We start from the raw sequence: 13577 nt of genomic DNA on the forward strand, positions 1-13577 counted from the left end.
TAATGTTAGAACCTAATGACAATAAAGAACCAAAGCTTACATGTTACGCAGATGCGGACTGGGCTGGAGACACCTCATGTAGAAAAAGTACATCTGGTTATATATTCCTCTTAAATGACTGTCCAGTTTACTGGTACACTGGTAAACAGGAACTAGTGGCCACTTCAACGACAGAAGCGGAATATGTTTGTTTATCCAAAGCTGCAAATAACCTTGTATGGTTTAATGATTTAATTTCAGATGTTTGGAAAAAACCTGCTTTGCCTTTTGTTATGCATGAAGACAATAAAGCAGCCATTGAAATATCTAGATCTGATGCTATTGGACAAAGGTCCAGACACATAGATATAAAATTTAAACATGTGAGACAATTATCTCAAGATGGATTTATTAAAGCAGTACATTGTGATACTTCAGAACAATTAGCTGACATATTGACAAAGCCTTTACCTTCTAAGCAACATAAATATTTAACTTCTAAGTTGTATGTTTTGTATTGTCCTGAATCTGAATGTAATTGGTGTTGCATAACGAATCGGCATTTAGAGGGGGATTTGTCAGATGTAAATGCCTTATTCTCTAATGTGTAAATAGTATATGAACGGGGTATCAGGGGTTAACTTATTCTTCACTTCTTAATGTATTCATAATTCACCACTCCCACATATAGCTCCACCCATTGTATATATAAGGAGCTACATGCACCCTTTTCCTTGCTTCTATCTGTGAATATTCAGTGAATATAGAATGCCTATTGTAAATAAAAGGAAATATATTTAAACCTTTAACTCTTACTAATCTTATTGAGTCTGATCCTGAAAATATTGCAACAGTGTTATTAAAATTCCAATTTCCAGGTAATAGAGTATCATTTTACACTATATGATACCACGTTGTGGTTCTTACTATCCAAGAGGTCCCGTGTTAGAAAATCTGCAAGGAAATAAAAGGAAATGGTTCCTTAGCAACAGGAACTCTCTATGAAAGAAAAAAAAATAGATCATTATCTTTCTCCTTTTCTCTGTTGCGCTCTGTTGGCCTGGTGCGCTCAATGTACATGAAGCTCTTTAGACCCATTCTCAAAATATTTATGCGACTAATATGAAAAATAAAGAAAATCATTTCATATCAAAGTACCGACAAAGTAACTTTGATGAGCTTTAAATACTTTATCCTCAAAATTGACACTGTGCATTTTACTGTCTTCTGAAAGTGTCTATATTAAAATGATTTAAAAAGTTATGTTTCAGCGTGTATTTGCCCATTGTATCCTACAGTGGTACAGTTTTATTCCCCTCTGGTACCTGCAATTTGAATAAGCAAGACAATAATAAATCATCCAAAAGTAAACTTCATGATTTCCTTGTAGATTATAATAAGGTAAAGTGAGGATCCCTGCAGATTTTACTCTGCTTGTCATTGCTGACTATAGGGGGCAGTGCTCATCTCCATTTCAAGGCCATTGAGCCATTGAGTCAGCGATGTCCAGACATTTTGATGGTCATGTGACCAGCATGATGTCATAGACCATTGTTAAATTCCTACCAATGTAGTACCTATTTATCTATTCACATGTGCATGCTTTTGAAATGCTAGGTGGGCAGGAGCTAGGGAGAGAACAGGAGCTCACCCCATTGTGTGGCACTCGGGTCTCGAACCCAGGCTGCCAGTTTTCCAGCCAACAAGCTCAGTATCTTAACAACTGACCCACCACACTGCCTTTTGTAGATTATAATGGTGTTCTATAAATCTGTGATATATCCACATCTTGAAGGCTGGCTACGTTTCTGCTCGTCGTGTTTGGAAAAGGATAAAATAGAATTGGAAAAAAATATAGAAGAGGAGAATCAAACTTATAAGAGGGCTCAAACACTTTTCTTACCAGAATAATCTTTAGCTGAGAAAAGAGATGGCTGAGGAAAACATCATTGTTTGTCATAAAGAAAGTGAACAAGCAAGAATTGTTTTGTCTTCTTTCAAAATACTAATGAAACTGATTGGAAGGAAATGCAGAACAGTCAGAGAGAAGCACATCTTCAGGCGCTCCTAATTAACCCGTAGAAACAACTTCCACATTACATAGTGACCATTAACTTGGGGAGCTTTGAAAGAAGATTGGGTGAATTCATGGGGAACAGGCCTCTCAAGAGCTAGTCTGGAAAACTCAATGTTACTTCCACATGGAGGACATCTGTCAGCCTTCCAAGTAGACCAGACATGAAACACAATCAGATGACTAAATTCAATTTAAGATTAACGTAAGGCTACATTAACATAATCTTGCAAATCTGAAAGTGCAAATTTCCCACTGTCTCTTTTTCCCAAATGATAATAGAATAGAATTCTTTATTGGCCAAGTGTGATTGGACACACAAGGAATTTGTCTTGGTGCATACACTCTCAGAGTACATAAAAGAAAAGATATATTCGTCAAGAATCATAAGGTACAACACTTAATGATAGTCATAGGGAAACAGTCAATATAAATCTTAAGGATTCCAGCAACAAGGTTACAGTCATACAGTCATAAGTGGGAGGAGATGAGTGATAGGAACGATGAGAAGATTAATAGTAGTGCAGACTTAGTAACTAGTTTGACAGTGTTGAGGGAATTATTTGTTTAGTAGAGTGATGCCATTCGGGAAAAAACTGTTCTTGTGTCTAGTTGTTCTGGTGTGCAGTGCTCTATAGCGTCGTTTTGAGAGTAGGAGTTGAAACAATTTATGTTCAGGATGCAAGGGGTCTGTAAATATTTTCACAGCCCTCCTTTTGACTTGTGCAGTATACAGGTCCTCAATGCAAGGCAGGTTGGTAGTAATTGTTTTTTTCTGCAGTTTTAATTATCCTCTGAAGTCTGTGTCTGTTTTGTTGGGTTATGGAACCAAACTAATAAATAAAATAAAATAGGATCTTTTCTAAATTTCTTTCTCTGCCCATTTCTCAGTTGTGGGTCTCCCCCCCACACACTTCTTTTATCTAATCATTTCCTAGGTGGCATCTCTTCCCCTTATCTGCCAAGGCCATTCCCACAAACCATTATGCAACATAGCTTCCAATACAAGCTGCAGTGGAACAGCGAATGTGTTCATTTTTTTAGTTATGAGTACTCCAGAGGCATCAGATTTACCCATGTGCTTCTGCTTTGGACTAAGCAGAAGACCCAATTCAGGACTATTTTTTTATTAACTTATTTTTATTTAAGAAAAATTATATGGCTGCCCAACCTACTCTCAATGACTCCAGGCAGCTTGCAAGAATGATAGAAAAGCAACAACCCCCCACCCTTCTGGTGACAACAATCTAACCAGGCACTTGATGGGCTTCAGGTCACTCTGGAGTCCCCAGGCCCAATGGCAAAACCATATCTTCAGGGCTTTACAAGAGTATCAACTGGGATCAATTTTATCTTCACAGGGAAGATGGTCCACAAGGAGGGAGCCATCATGGAGACACCCCTTCTTGATCCCACCAGAGGGACCTCTTTAGGAGAGGGCACCCATAACTTTCCCTGCCTTCCCATTTCAACTCCAATTTTTAACCTGAGTGTAGAAAAAAGAGGAAGGAAAAAAAAAACTATAGGAGAATGGATTTTTATTAGGTGAAATATATCATTTAGGCCTTCCCTAGTGTGTAAGTAGCTGTTCTATTCCAGAAAGCTTTGTATAACTGATTTTTTTTTTTTTTTACAACTATTGGAACTGGATCAACTGCTTCCTAAAGCAAGATACATATATAATACCTGAAGGTGGCATTTTGCTGGTGGGTGAAGGTGGACTTAATTACTAGATGAAAAAAAGAAGGAGAAGGGATCGGCATGACAGCATTGTAGTCATTGTCGGTGGATGGCAAGAGTGCAGAGAAAACTCTTGAGATGGCAGCTACAGACAGTTCAACCTGCTTTACACGCTCCTCGAGGCGTGACTATGGCAACAAGTGACTGAGGGAGGAAGCCTCTTTCTCGGAAGAGAAGCTGTCCACCTCACTCCGTGTTGCTGGACAACTTCGCACAGAACAGACAGTTTTACTCACCTCGAACACTTTAGATGGGGAAGCATTTGCATAACGTGAAAGTTATATAAGCCAGATCTTATGTAACCCCGGAAGCTCTGGTATATTAAGCTGAATATATTCAATATAGCATATTAAATAATTCCTGTGCAACTTCCTAATCTCCATAAAACTTTAAGGCTGTGCAGGGTAGTTACAAAAGATGCCAAGTCATTAGCTTTGCAATGTTATTAAATCTAATATGTTTCGTACTGAAGCAGCAGGTCGAATGCACTGCAGGTTTAGGAGAAGTGTTTCATTGGCATAAGAGAAGCCAAACAGCCTTCTAAACTGGCTGGTTTTTCTTACTCCAAGACCACCAATGACATTTCCAATAACCAGAAGAAAGTTCTGCACCTTGGTTTCACAGAGCTTTAGCTAGTAAAGGTTGTGGCTGCAGGGAGAATACCATCTTATGGTTTACTGTGCTGTATATGGTTTTCATTGTATTTGTGGTGTTCTGCTGCATGTTTTAAACCATCAGGTGGCTTGTAGGAGTTGAGCAACCTGGAAAAATAGGAACTAACCAAGTGAGTAACTCAGTAAATCAGTAAACAGTAAATAAAGAGTAATCAAATGGGCAAGGCTATATGAAGTAGCTAAGGTGGCCTCTATAAAAAAAGTTATTTTGATAATAAAATGCAGAAGGCAGCACACAATTCCTTCCTTCCTTCCTTCCTTCCTTCCTTCCTTCCTTCCTTCCTTCCTTCCTTCCCTCCCTCCTTCTTTCTTTCCTTCCTTCCTTCCCTCCCTCCCTCCCTCCCTCCCTCCCTCCTTCCTTCCTTCCTTCCTTCCTTCCTTCCTTCCTTCCTTCCTTCCTTCTTCCCTCCCTCCCTTCACTTTTCTTTTCTTCCCCTTTTCTTGTGTATCTAAGACATTTCTTAGAATCTATAAACTGCTGTTTAAATTTCTGCAAATTCGAATGCATTAGGGCGGCCTCTGGGCGATTCAAAGGAGAAAATGCAATGCCGGACCATGCATGCTCTTCCTTCTCTGCAATTTATTCTCTGAAAGGTTCACATGTGCGCCAGCCCACCTCTCACATGGCCATGTACTGAATAGGCCACAGTAGTGGCCCATGGCCCGGTGGTTGGGGACCCCTGTTATAGACAGTACAGTATATCAGGACTTGAACCAGTGGTGAAATCCAAATTTTTTTACTACCAGTTCTGTGGGTGTGGCTTGGTGGGTGTGTTGTGGCTTGGTGGGTGTGGCTTGGTGGGCATGGCAGGAGAAGAATACTGCAAAATCTCCATTCCCACCCCATTCCAGGAGAAGGATACTGCAAAATCCCTATTCCCTCCCCTCTCCTGGGGGAAGGATATTACAAAATCCCCATTCCCTCCCCACTCCTGGGAGAAGGATATTGCAAAATCTCCATTCCCTCCCCTCTACTGGGGGAAGGATATTGCAAAATCTCCATTCCTCCCCACTCCTGGGGGAAGGATATTGCAAAATCTCCATTCCCTCCCCACTCTGTGGCCAGCCAGAGATGGTATTTGCTGGTGCTCTGAACTACTCAAAATTTCCGCTACTGGTTCTCCAGAACCTGTCAGAACCTGCTGGATTTCATCCCTTGCTTGAACTGTAGTTTCAACAGCTTCTTGTTCACAGGGGCACAGACTCAGCTCATTGGAGAATTTTATGTATTGGCCATCCAAAAGTGCTATGAGGAGAGCATTGAGGCCTGCTAAAGTTAATGCTCTTTGGACTTTGGAAACTGTCATGTGGTGTAAGTATCTCACTGGCTTGTAAAAAGGGGCTTGACTGCTCAAATAAACAAAAATAAAACAAACCTTAGATAGAGCAGATTGATCCTGTTGGCCTTCTAGGTCTTTGATATGTTGTTCAAATGAGATGAGGGCACACCCATAACCCATCATTAGCAACACCTCCTTGGGAAAGTCGAGATGTTGAAGGTTTTGTGAAGTTGTCCTGACCCATATGGGTTGTGGTTGAACTCAATAAGGAAAGAACTCAAAGCTGTGGGAAGAAAATTTCACCAGTGTGTTATGCTACAAGTCCATGAGCCCATTTCAACTTTATTTTTTTAAAAAGTTTTTATTTTTTAAAAAAAAATACAAATATTCTATCTTCTCTTAAACAGTATGTCTTCTGGGTACAAATATTTCTGTGCAATAACCATCAGAATTTACAACATCATTCACTACATTGATATTAATTCTCTAGTCTTACAATTATAATATATTAAGCAGTTGAACATAGTAAACTTATTATTTTTCCCTCTTAACGTATCTTTTAATAATAATATAATAATAATATTAAGCATAAAAATGCCCCATTTCAACGTTAGACACCCTGCCTTTCTCCAAAATACTGCATTTGGAGTGCAAGGGACTGCCTGGAATATAGGACTTTAGACTGGATCCTTTCATGAGGAGTAAAGGAAATGTAAGGTCCTAGCTGGGCATCAAAAGTAGTTCTTCACCAGCCTGAATGTAGCTTCAACACTGCTCCTTTGGTGAAGTGAAAAGCTTGAATTGTGGTCATGTTTTTCCCCCCAGCAGTTTGTATGATATAATTTTGGTGCACAATGCCTTTGGTGGAGCTGTGGAGAACCATGCCCAAATATTTAAAAGATTTCACTTATTCAATACCCTGGCCATTTATCCTCCAGGTGTGCAGTTTAGATCTTTTTGCAAAACTCTTTTCTTTTCTTTTCTTTTTTTTTTTTTGCCAAGGTACAACTGTGTCTGTAATCAGCTGCAAGCAATAACATTGTTAATCTCATTTCATTCCTCCTTCTTATGGCTTTCTACTGGAAGAGCAATCACTCGAGACCTATTATCTCTTGTCATTTTGCTTTTTAAAATTTACAGACAGGCATGCGTAACAATATACTGTCATCTTACAACAGGCAGCAAAACTATTCCAACTGCATTGCATTTTCAAAGTGTGCAGCTGTTTCAGGCACAGGTGCATACAGTCTTGTTGTGTTTACCAGGGTCAAATTAGAGGATTAAGCAGGGATAAATCATAACCGAGGTGATGGTTGATACCCCCAGATTTTTGGTCATGGGGGATTTCAACCGGCCATCCATCGGTGAAATGTCTGAGGTGGCTCAGGAGTTCATGGCTTCCATGATGGCTATGGACTTGACTCAGTTAATTCATGGCCCTACTCACACGGGCGGGCACACTCTGGACTTAGTTTTTAGTGGTCAGTGGTCGAGTGGCCTTGATACAGGGGATATAGCCATCGAACCCTTGTCATGATCTGACCACTTGCTCCTTCGACTTGACTTTCTAACCGCTACACCCCACCGCAGGAGGCGGGACCGACTAGGTGGTTCCGCCCCAGGTGCCTGATGGATCCTGATAGGTTCCAGATGGAGCTTGGGCCATTTCCTGAGACTCTGGCTCATGACTCGGCTGAAGACTTGGTGGCTGCCTGGAACAGTGCGGCCGCCAGGGCTTTGGACCGTGTCGTGCCTTTGCGGCCTCTGACCCGGCACCGAACTCACCTAGCTCCTTGGTTCTCTGAGGAGCTGAGGGAGATGAAGCACCGGAAAAGACGCCTGGAGAGCGGTTGGAGGACCAGCCGTTCCAAATCCGACCAAACACTGGTGATGTCTCATATTAAGACCTACTTAGTGGTGATAAAAGCGGCAAAATCTAGCTATTTTGCCGCTCTTATTGTGTCATCAGATAACTGCCCACCCGCCCTGTTTAGGGTGACCCGCTCCCTCCTCCATATGGAAGCGCGGGATGATCCCTTGCAGGGTCGAGCTGAGGATTTTGTGCAGTATCTGTATGATGAGATCGCTCAGATTGGGGAAGACCTGGCCTCTGACTGGGTAAGTCCAGACGGGATGATTGAGGCAGGTCTTGAGAGTGTTATCTGGGAAGAGTTTGATCCTGTGGCTCCTGAGGACATGGACAGGATTCTGGGATGGCTGAACGCGACCACGTGTTTATTGGACCCGTGTCCCTCCTGGTTGGTGCTGGCTTCCCGGAGGTGACACGAAGCTGGCTCCAGAGGATTATTAACGCTTCTTTGAGTGAGGGTGTCCTGCCGGCCGCCTTGAAAGAAGCGGTGGTGAGGCCCCTCCTCAAGAAGCCCTCTCTGGATCCAGCTGTTTTGGCTAACTATCGTCCAGTCTCCAACCTTCGTTTTATTGCGAAGGTTGTTGAGAGTGTAGTGGCGCGGCAGCTTCCACAGTACCTGGATGAAGCTGTCTATCTAGATCTGCTCCAGTCCGGCTTCAGACCTGGGCACAGCACAGAAACGGCATTGGTCGCTTTGGTGGATGATCTCTGGAGGGCTCGGGATAGGGGCTGCTCCTCTATCCTGGTCCTGTTAGATCTCTCAGCGGCTTTGATACCATCGACCATGGTATCATGTTGCACCGGTTGGAGGGGTTGGGGGTGGGGGCACTGTTTTGCAGTGGTTCTCCTCCTACCTCTCTGACCGGTCACAATCTGTGTTGGCAGGGGGGCAGCGGTCGACCCCGAGGCACCTTGTTTGTGCGGTGCCGCAAGGGTCGGTCCTCTCGCCCCTTCTGTTCAACATTTATGTAAAGCCGCTGGGTGAGATCATCCGTGGCTTTGGGGTAGAGTTCCATCAGTACGCTGATGACACCCAGCTGTACATCTCCATCCCAGGCCATCCCAACGATGACCTTGAAGTGATGTCCCGGTGCCTGGAGGCCGTGCGGGCCTGGATGGGGAGAAACAGGCTCCAACTCAACTCTTCCAAGACCGAGTGGCTGTGGCTTTCTGCGTCCCGATGTAGCCAGCTGGTGCCATCGCTGGTTATTGGGGGCGAATCACTGGCCCCCACAGAGAGGGCTTGCAACTTGGGCATCCTCCTGGATGCACGGCTGTCTTTAGAAGAGCATATGATGCTCTTCCAGAGACAGCCATGTATCCAGGAGGACACCCAAGTTGCAAGCCCTCTCTGTGGGGGCCAACGACTCGCCCCAAAAGTCAGCGATGGTACCAACTGACTATTTCGGGATGCCAGAAGCCACAGCCACTTGGTCTTGGACGGGTTGAGCCTGAGCCTGTTTCTCCCCATCCAGATCCACACGGCCTCCAGGCACCAGGATATCACATCAACGGCATCGTTGGGGTGGTCCAGGGTGGAGATGTACAGCTGTGTATCATGAGCGTACAGATAACACTTCACCCCGAAACCACGGATGATCTCACCCAGCAGCTTCACATAAATGTTGAACAGAAGGGGTGAGAGAACTGACCCTTGCGGCACCCCACACACAAGGTGCCTCGAGGTTGATCTCTGCCCCCCTGTCAACACAAACTGTGACCAGTCAGAGAGGAAGGAGGAGAACCACCGCAACACGGTGCCCCCTATCCCCAACCCCTCCAGTCGGCGCAGCATGATACCATGGTCGATGGTATCAAAAGCCACCGAGAGATCTAATAGGACCAGGGCAGAGGAACAATCCCTGTCCTGAGCCCTCCAGAGATCATCCACCAACGTGACCAATGACGTTTCCATGCTGTGCCCAGGCCTGAAACACGACTGGAACGGATCTAGATAAACCGTTTCCTCCAGGAACTGGGGAAACTGTCGCGCCACCACACTCTCAACAACCTTCGCCACAAAGCGAAGGTTGGAGACAGGACAATAATTTGCTAATACAGCCAGGTCCAGGGAAGGCTTCTTAAGGAGGGACCTCACCACCGCCTCCTTCAAGGCGGCGGGGAAGCTATCCTCACTCAGAGAAGCATTGATAATCCCCTGAAGCCAGCCTCGTGTAACCTCCCGGGAGGCCAGTACCAACCAGGAGGGACACGGGTCCAATAAACATGTGGCCGCTCTAAGCCTCCCACGGGCCAGTACGCTCGCACAGAGGGGGCCTCCTCAGGGTGCCGTCAGCCAGACAATGTCGGCTGGTGACCTCCAGGGGGAGAGCCTTCTCTGTGGCGGCACCTGCCCTCTGGAACGACTTAGAGATACACACGATACCAGACCTCCGGACTTTTCGTCGGGCCCTGAAAACTCATTTATTTCATCTAGCCGGGCTGGCTTGATCCCATCCTTCAGTTTTAATTTAAATTGGTTTTAACTGGGTTGTTTTAAATTGTGGGCCGAAATTATTTAATGTCTTTTAAACTGTTTTTTAAATTTTATATGTTATGTTTTATCTCGGCTGTTCACCGCCCTGAGTCCTGTTGGAGAAGGGCAGTATAAAAATCAAATCAAATCAAATCAAATCAAATCAAATCAAATCAAATCAAATCAAATCAAATCAAATCAAATCAATTAAATAAATAAATAAATAAATAAATAAATAAATAAATAAATAAATAAGACAAGAGTGTTAAAAATTTGGCAAAGGAGCCTCGTGAGCCCTGGTAATTTAGGCAGTTACTATATAGGGAAAGAAATGATAACGCAACAGAACATGATGAGGAAATGCAAAAAGAGAATGGCATATTTTGCCCTTATCTATAATATATTTAAATATTTTAATGCCACCTTTTAAATATATATACTTGGTCAGTTCAAGGCAGCAAACGTACCCAACACTCCTTCCTTCCCCTATTTTCCCCACAAAACCCACACTGGATTATTAGTATTCATTCCCCACTCTGTAGCCAAAACCCAGCAAATTGATATACTGTATTTTCTTCACATTTTATCTGCAAAACTGCAGTCATATCATTTATCTTTTTCTGTCTTTAACAATTTAGGGGAGATAAATGTTATGTGCACTGTGATGTTCAGAAGTCACTGAAAACTTGGCTGTTCTCCCTGGTCCTTGGGCAAAGTGGTAGTTGAAATAGTTGTTATATAACAGTTTTGCCTTCTGGATGCCTATGATCTGTTTCTTATTGGTACTGTATTTTACTTTTCTTAATGGTAAATTGCCCAGAGGGTCTCTAAATCTGTTGAAAAAACTACAATAAGCTAACTATGAAATAGAGATCACTTTAACTATTTGATTGGATAGTGTTTTGGAACAACTGAAGAGCAACAAACTAACCCAACTATGTTGTCCAGTAATACTCTATAGAACAAAAAATCGGATATCACAGGAAAAAATAGGTAAGTCAAATGACAGGTAAATAATTATTGGTGCATTGGTTAACATAAATTTGGCTAAATCGAGGGCTGCTATTCACACAGTGGAACTCACCTTATCCATGGTGCTGGAACCTACTCCACACCCAGTTCCTAAGCTGCCAGAGCAAACCTGAAGAGCCATAATTCAGTAGCTGTAGGAGGAACAATGCATTCTCTTTGTTTAAAGGTGGATTCTCCCCCACCTGTCTCTGTGGAGGGAGGGAGGGAGGGAGGGAGGGAGGGAGGGGGAGAGAGAAAGAGAGAGAGAGAGAGAGAGAGAGAGAGAGAGAGAGAGAGAGAGAGAGAGAGAGAGAGATCAAACTTCTACAAGAACCTCTTGACTTTGATGGGTGCCTGTTTGAACTGTGTCCTGAATACTTTGTCTATAGTATAAGCACAGCTCTGGATCATCAAACCACACTAGAGCAGATTTGTTAATATATGTGGCTTACAAAGTGCCAGAACAAGAAAAACTACATTTTATAGTTATTGGCTTAGTATAGAAAAAAAGGAAAAAAGGTACAAAGGAAAACAAGAATTTAGATACATATCAAAATGTCTAAGTTGTTAAATATAACAGTACACCTTGACACCCCTAAAAAATATTGATTGGACTTTCCATTATATTGAAAAAGAATCAGTTCATAAGCAAAAAGCAAGCACAGTTCTTCAATATAACCTTGTTAAGTCAGTGATGCCATTGTCCATCTGTCCATTTTAAATAAATGAATACTTTTGCTATGCCATTTATGTAGTAGATTCACAGTGCTTTATATAAGAACAAATTCCATATTTTTGGTATCTAATTCACATTTTAAATCACATTACTTCCTCTGCACTATATTGATTAACTTGTATATATTAAACCAACACTGGATCATAATGGGGTAAACTCATGCAAATATTATATGTGAAAATGACACTGCTATTGTTTTATACTTACAGGAAAACAAAGCTAAAAATATTTTTTTAAAAAAAACACTTTGACAACTCCAGAAAGCCTGAAAACAATTTTACTGAAAGAGTCTGTTCTGAAATCATAAAAAATATACTTAAGACTCTTAAGCACTGATTTATTAATATAAGGTACTCCAATTCTTTATTCAACAGTTCTTACAAATAACACTATCCATCTTAGCAAAACTCTTTAATTGTCCATTTAAAAATACTGCCGGTTTAGAATAATCCAAAACACATTTCAATATTCCTAGTACTTTGGCAATTTTACAGGCTGCTAAAGCATCTGGACCTAATTGTGAAATCAAAAGTTGTTTTAATTGGATACACTATAATTCCCCAGTTTTAGGCAAACTAAACTCCTGTTGCAATAGCTCAGCTGGTTTAAACACTTGACTGACAATTCAGTTGATCTAAACCAAGGGTGTCAAATTCACGGTAGCATCACGTGACATAGTTGGACTTCCCCCCTTCACTAAACCGGGCATGGGTGTGGCCAGCGCATGACGCATCCGGCCCATGGAGTTTGACAGCCCTGATCTAAACTTTAAGACTCGCGGACTTCAATTCCCAGAATTCCTCAACCAGGCTGGTTGAGGGATTCTGGGAGTTGAACTCCACAAGTGTTTAAGTTGCCAAGTTTGGAGATCCCTGATCTAAAGTATTAGTACCTCTGTGAGCTTATCCTTTTCAAAAGAAGTAATCTACCTGACATTAGACTGACATATAGTCCCATCAGGCTAATGTCATATGATCTGGCACTTTACTCAGAGATAATTAATGGAGAGTTACTTTATCTGAAGTAGTCCAAATCTCACCCCATAACAACCTACAAATATATACTGCAGTATATACATAACTACTACTACTACTACTGTATGTAAAATTAAACAACAGTGGAGCCAATTTTCATAACAGTGTTTGCTAAAGTAGGTTTTATCTTTGATTTATAGGTTGCTGAGGTTTTGCTCTTGGTTTTTCTTTTCTGAATTCCTTTCCTCATTTTTCATGTGGTAATTGGTAAAAGTGATGTTGATGGCATGTTGTTAATCTCTTTATCATGTCTCTGGGTATTGTTCTGAAATAAATCAGAAGACATTGATTTTAACCTCAGCGCTGTAATATAAAATAAAAGGAATGCATCAGGGAACACAAAATACGTTGACAGTATTGCTTTGTTTCAATGTATTTAAGCAAAATTTTTTATCTATTATGGCTCACTCATTCTTATATATTAACTCCTGGAAGTAGAAATGCAAAGCTGCTGTTTTAAATGGAGAAACAACCAGATAGTTATAGGAACCAACTGTTAAATGAGATACTTTTGCTTCTTATAAAGTATTTATTGCTTCCAAATTGATATGCTGAAAAAGAAGAGCTGAGCCATGCAAAATGTCATTTTTTGTTCTTCTTCATCTCTATTATACAATATATCTAAATCTCATGGTAGGGATATCATCTATTGATGAGGGGAACCAAGAAATGTATAATATTTCCAATTGCAGCTCATTTCCTG

The 13577-nt window shown here is 41.9% G+C and overlaps 1 long non-coding RNA gene across 1 annotated transcript; it reads right to left on the reverse strand.

Moving 5' to 3' along the window:
- Positions 1–838: 838 nt before the first annotated feature.
- LOC117676855 (uncharacterized) lies at positions 839–11435 on the reverse strand. Its single transcript, XR_004594525.3, has 3 exons — positions 11178–11435; positions 5844–6030; positions 839–933 (listed from the first exon to the last, which is right to left on the reverse strand). It is a non-coding gene; the product is annotated as an uncharacterized LOC117676855 (long non-coding RNA).
- Positions 11436–13577: the final 2142 nt, after the last annotated feature.

The sequence above is a fragment of the Pantherophis guttatus genome, chromosome 1, assembly GCF_059756535.1.
Source record: "Pantherophis guttatus breed Tessera chromosome 1, ASM5975653v1, whole genome shotgun sequence".
NCBI lineage: Eukaryota > Metazoa > Chordata > Lepidosauria > Squamata > Colubridae > Pantherophis > Pantherophis guttatus.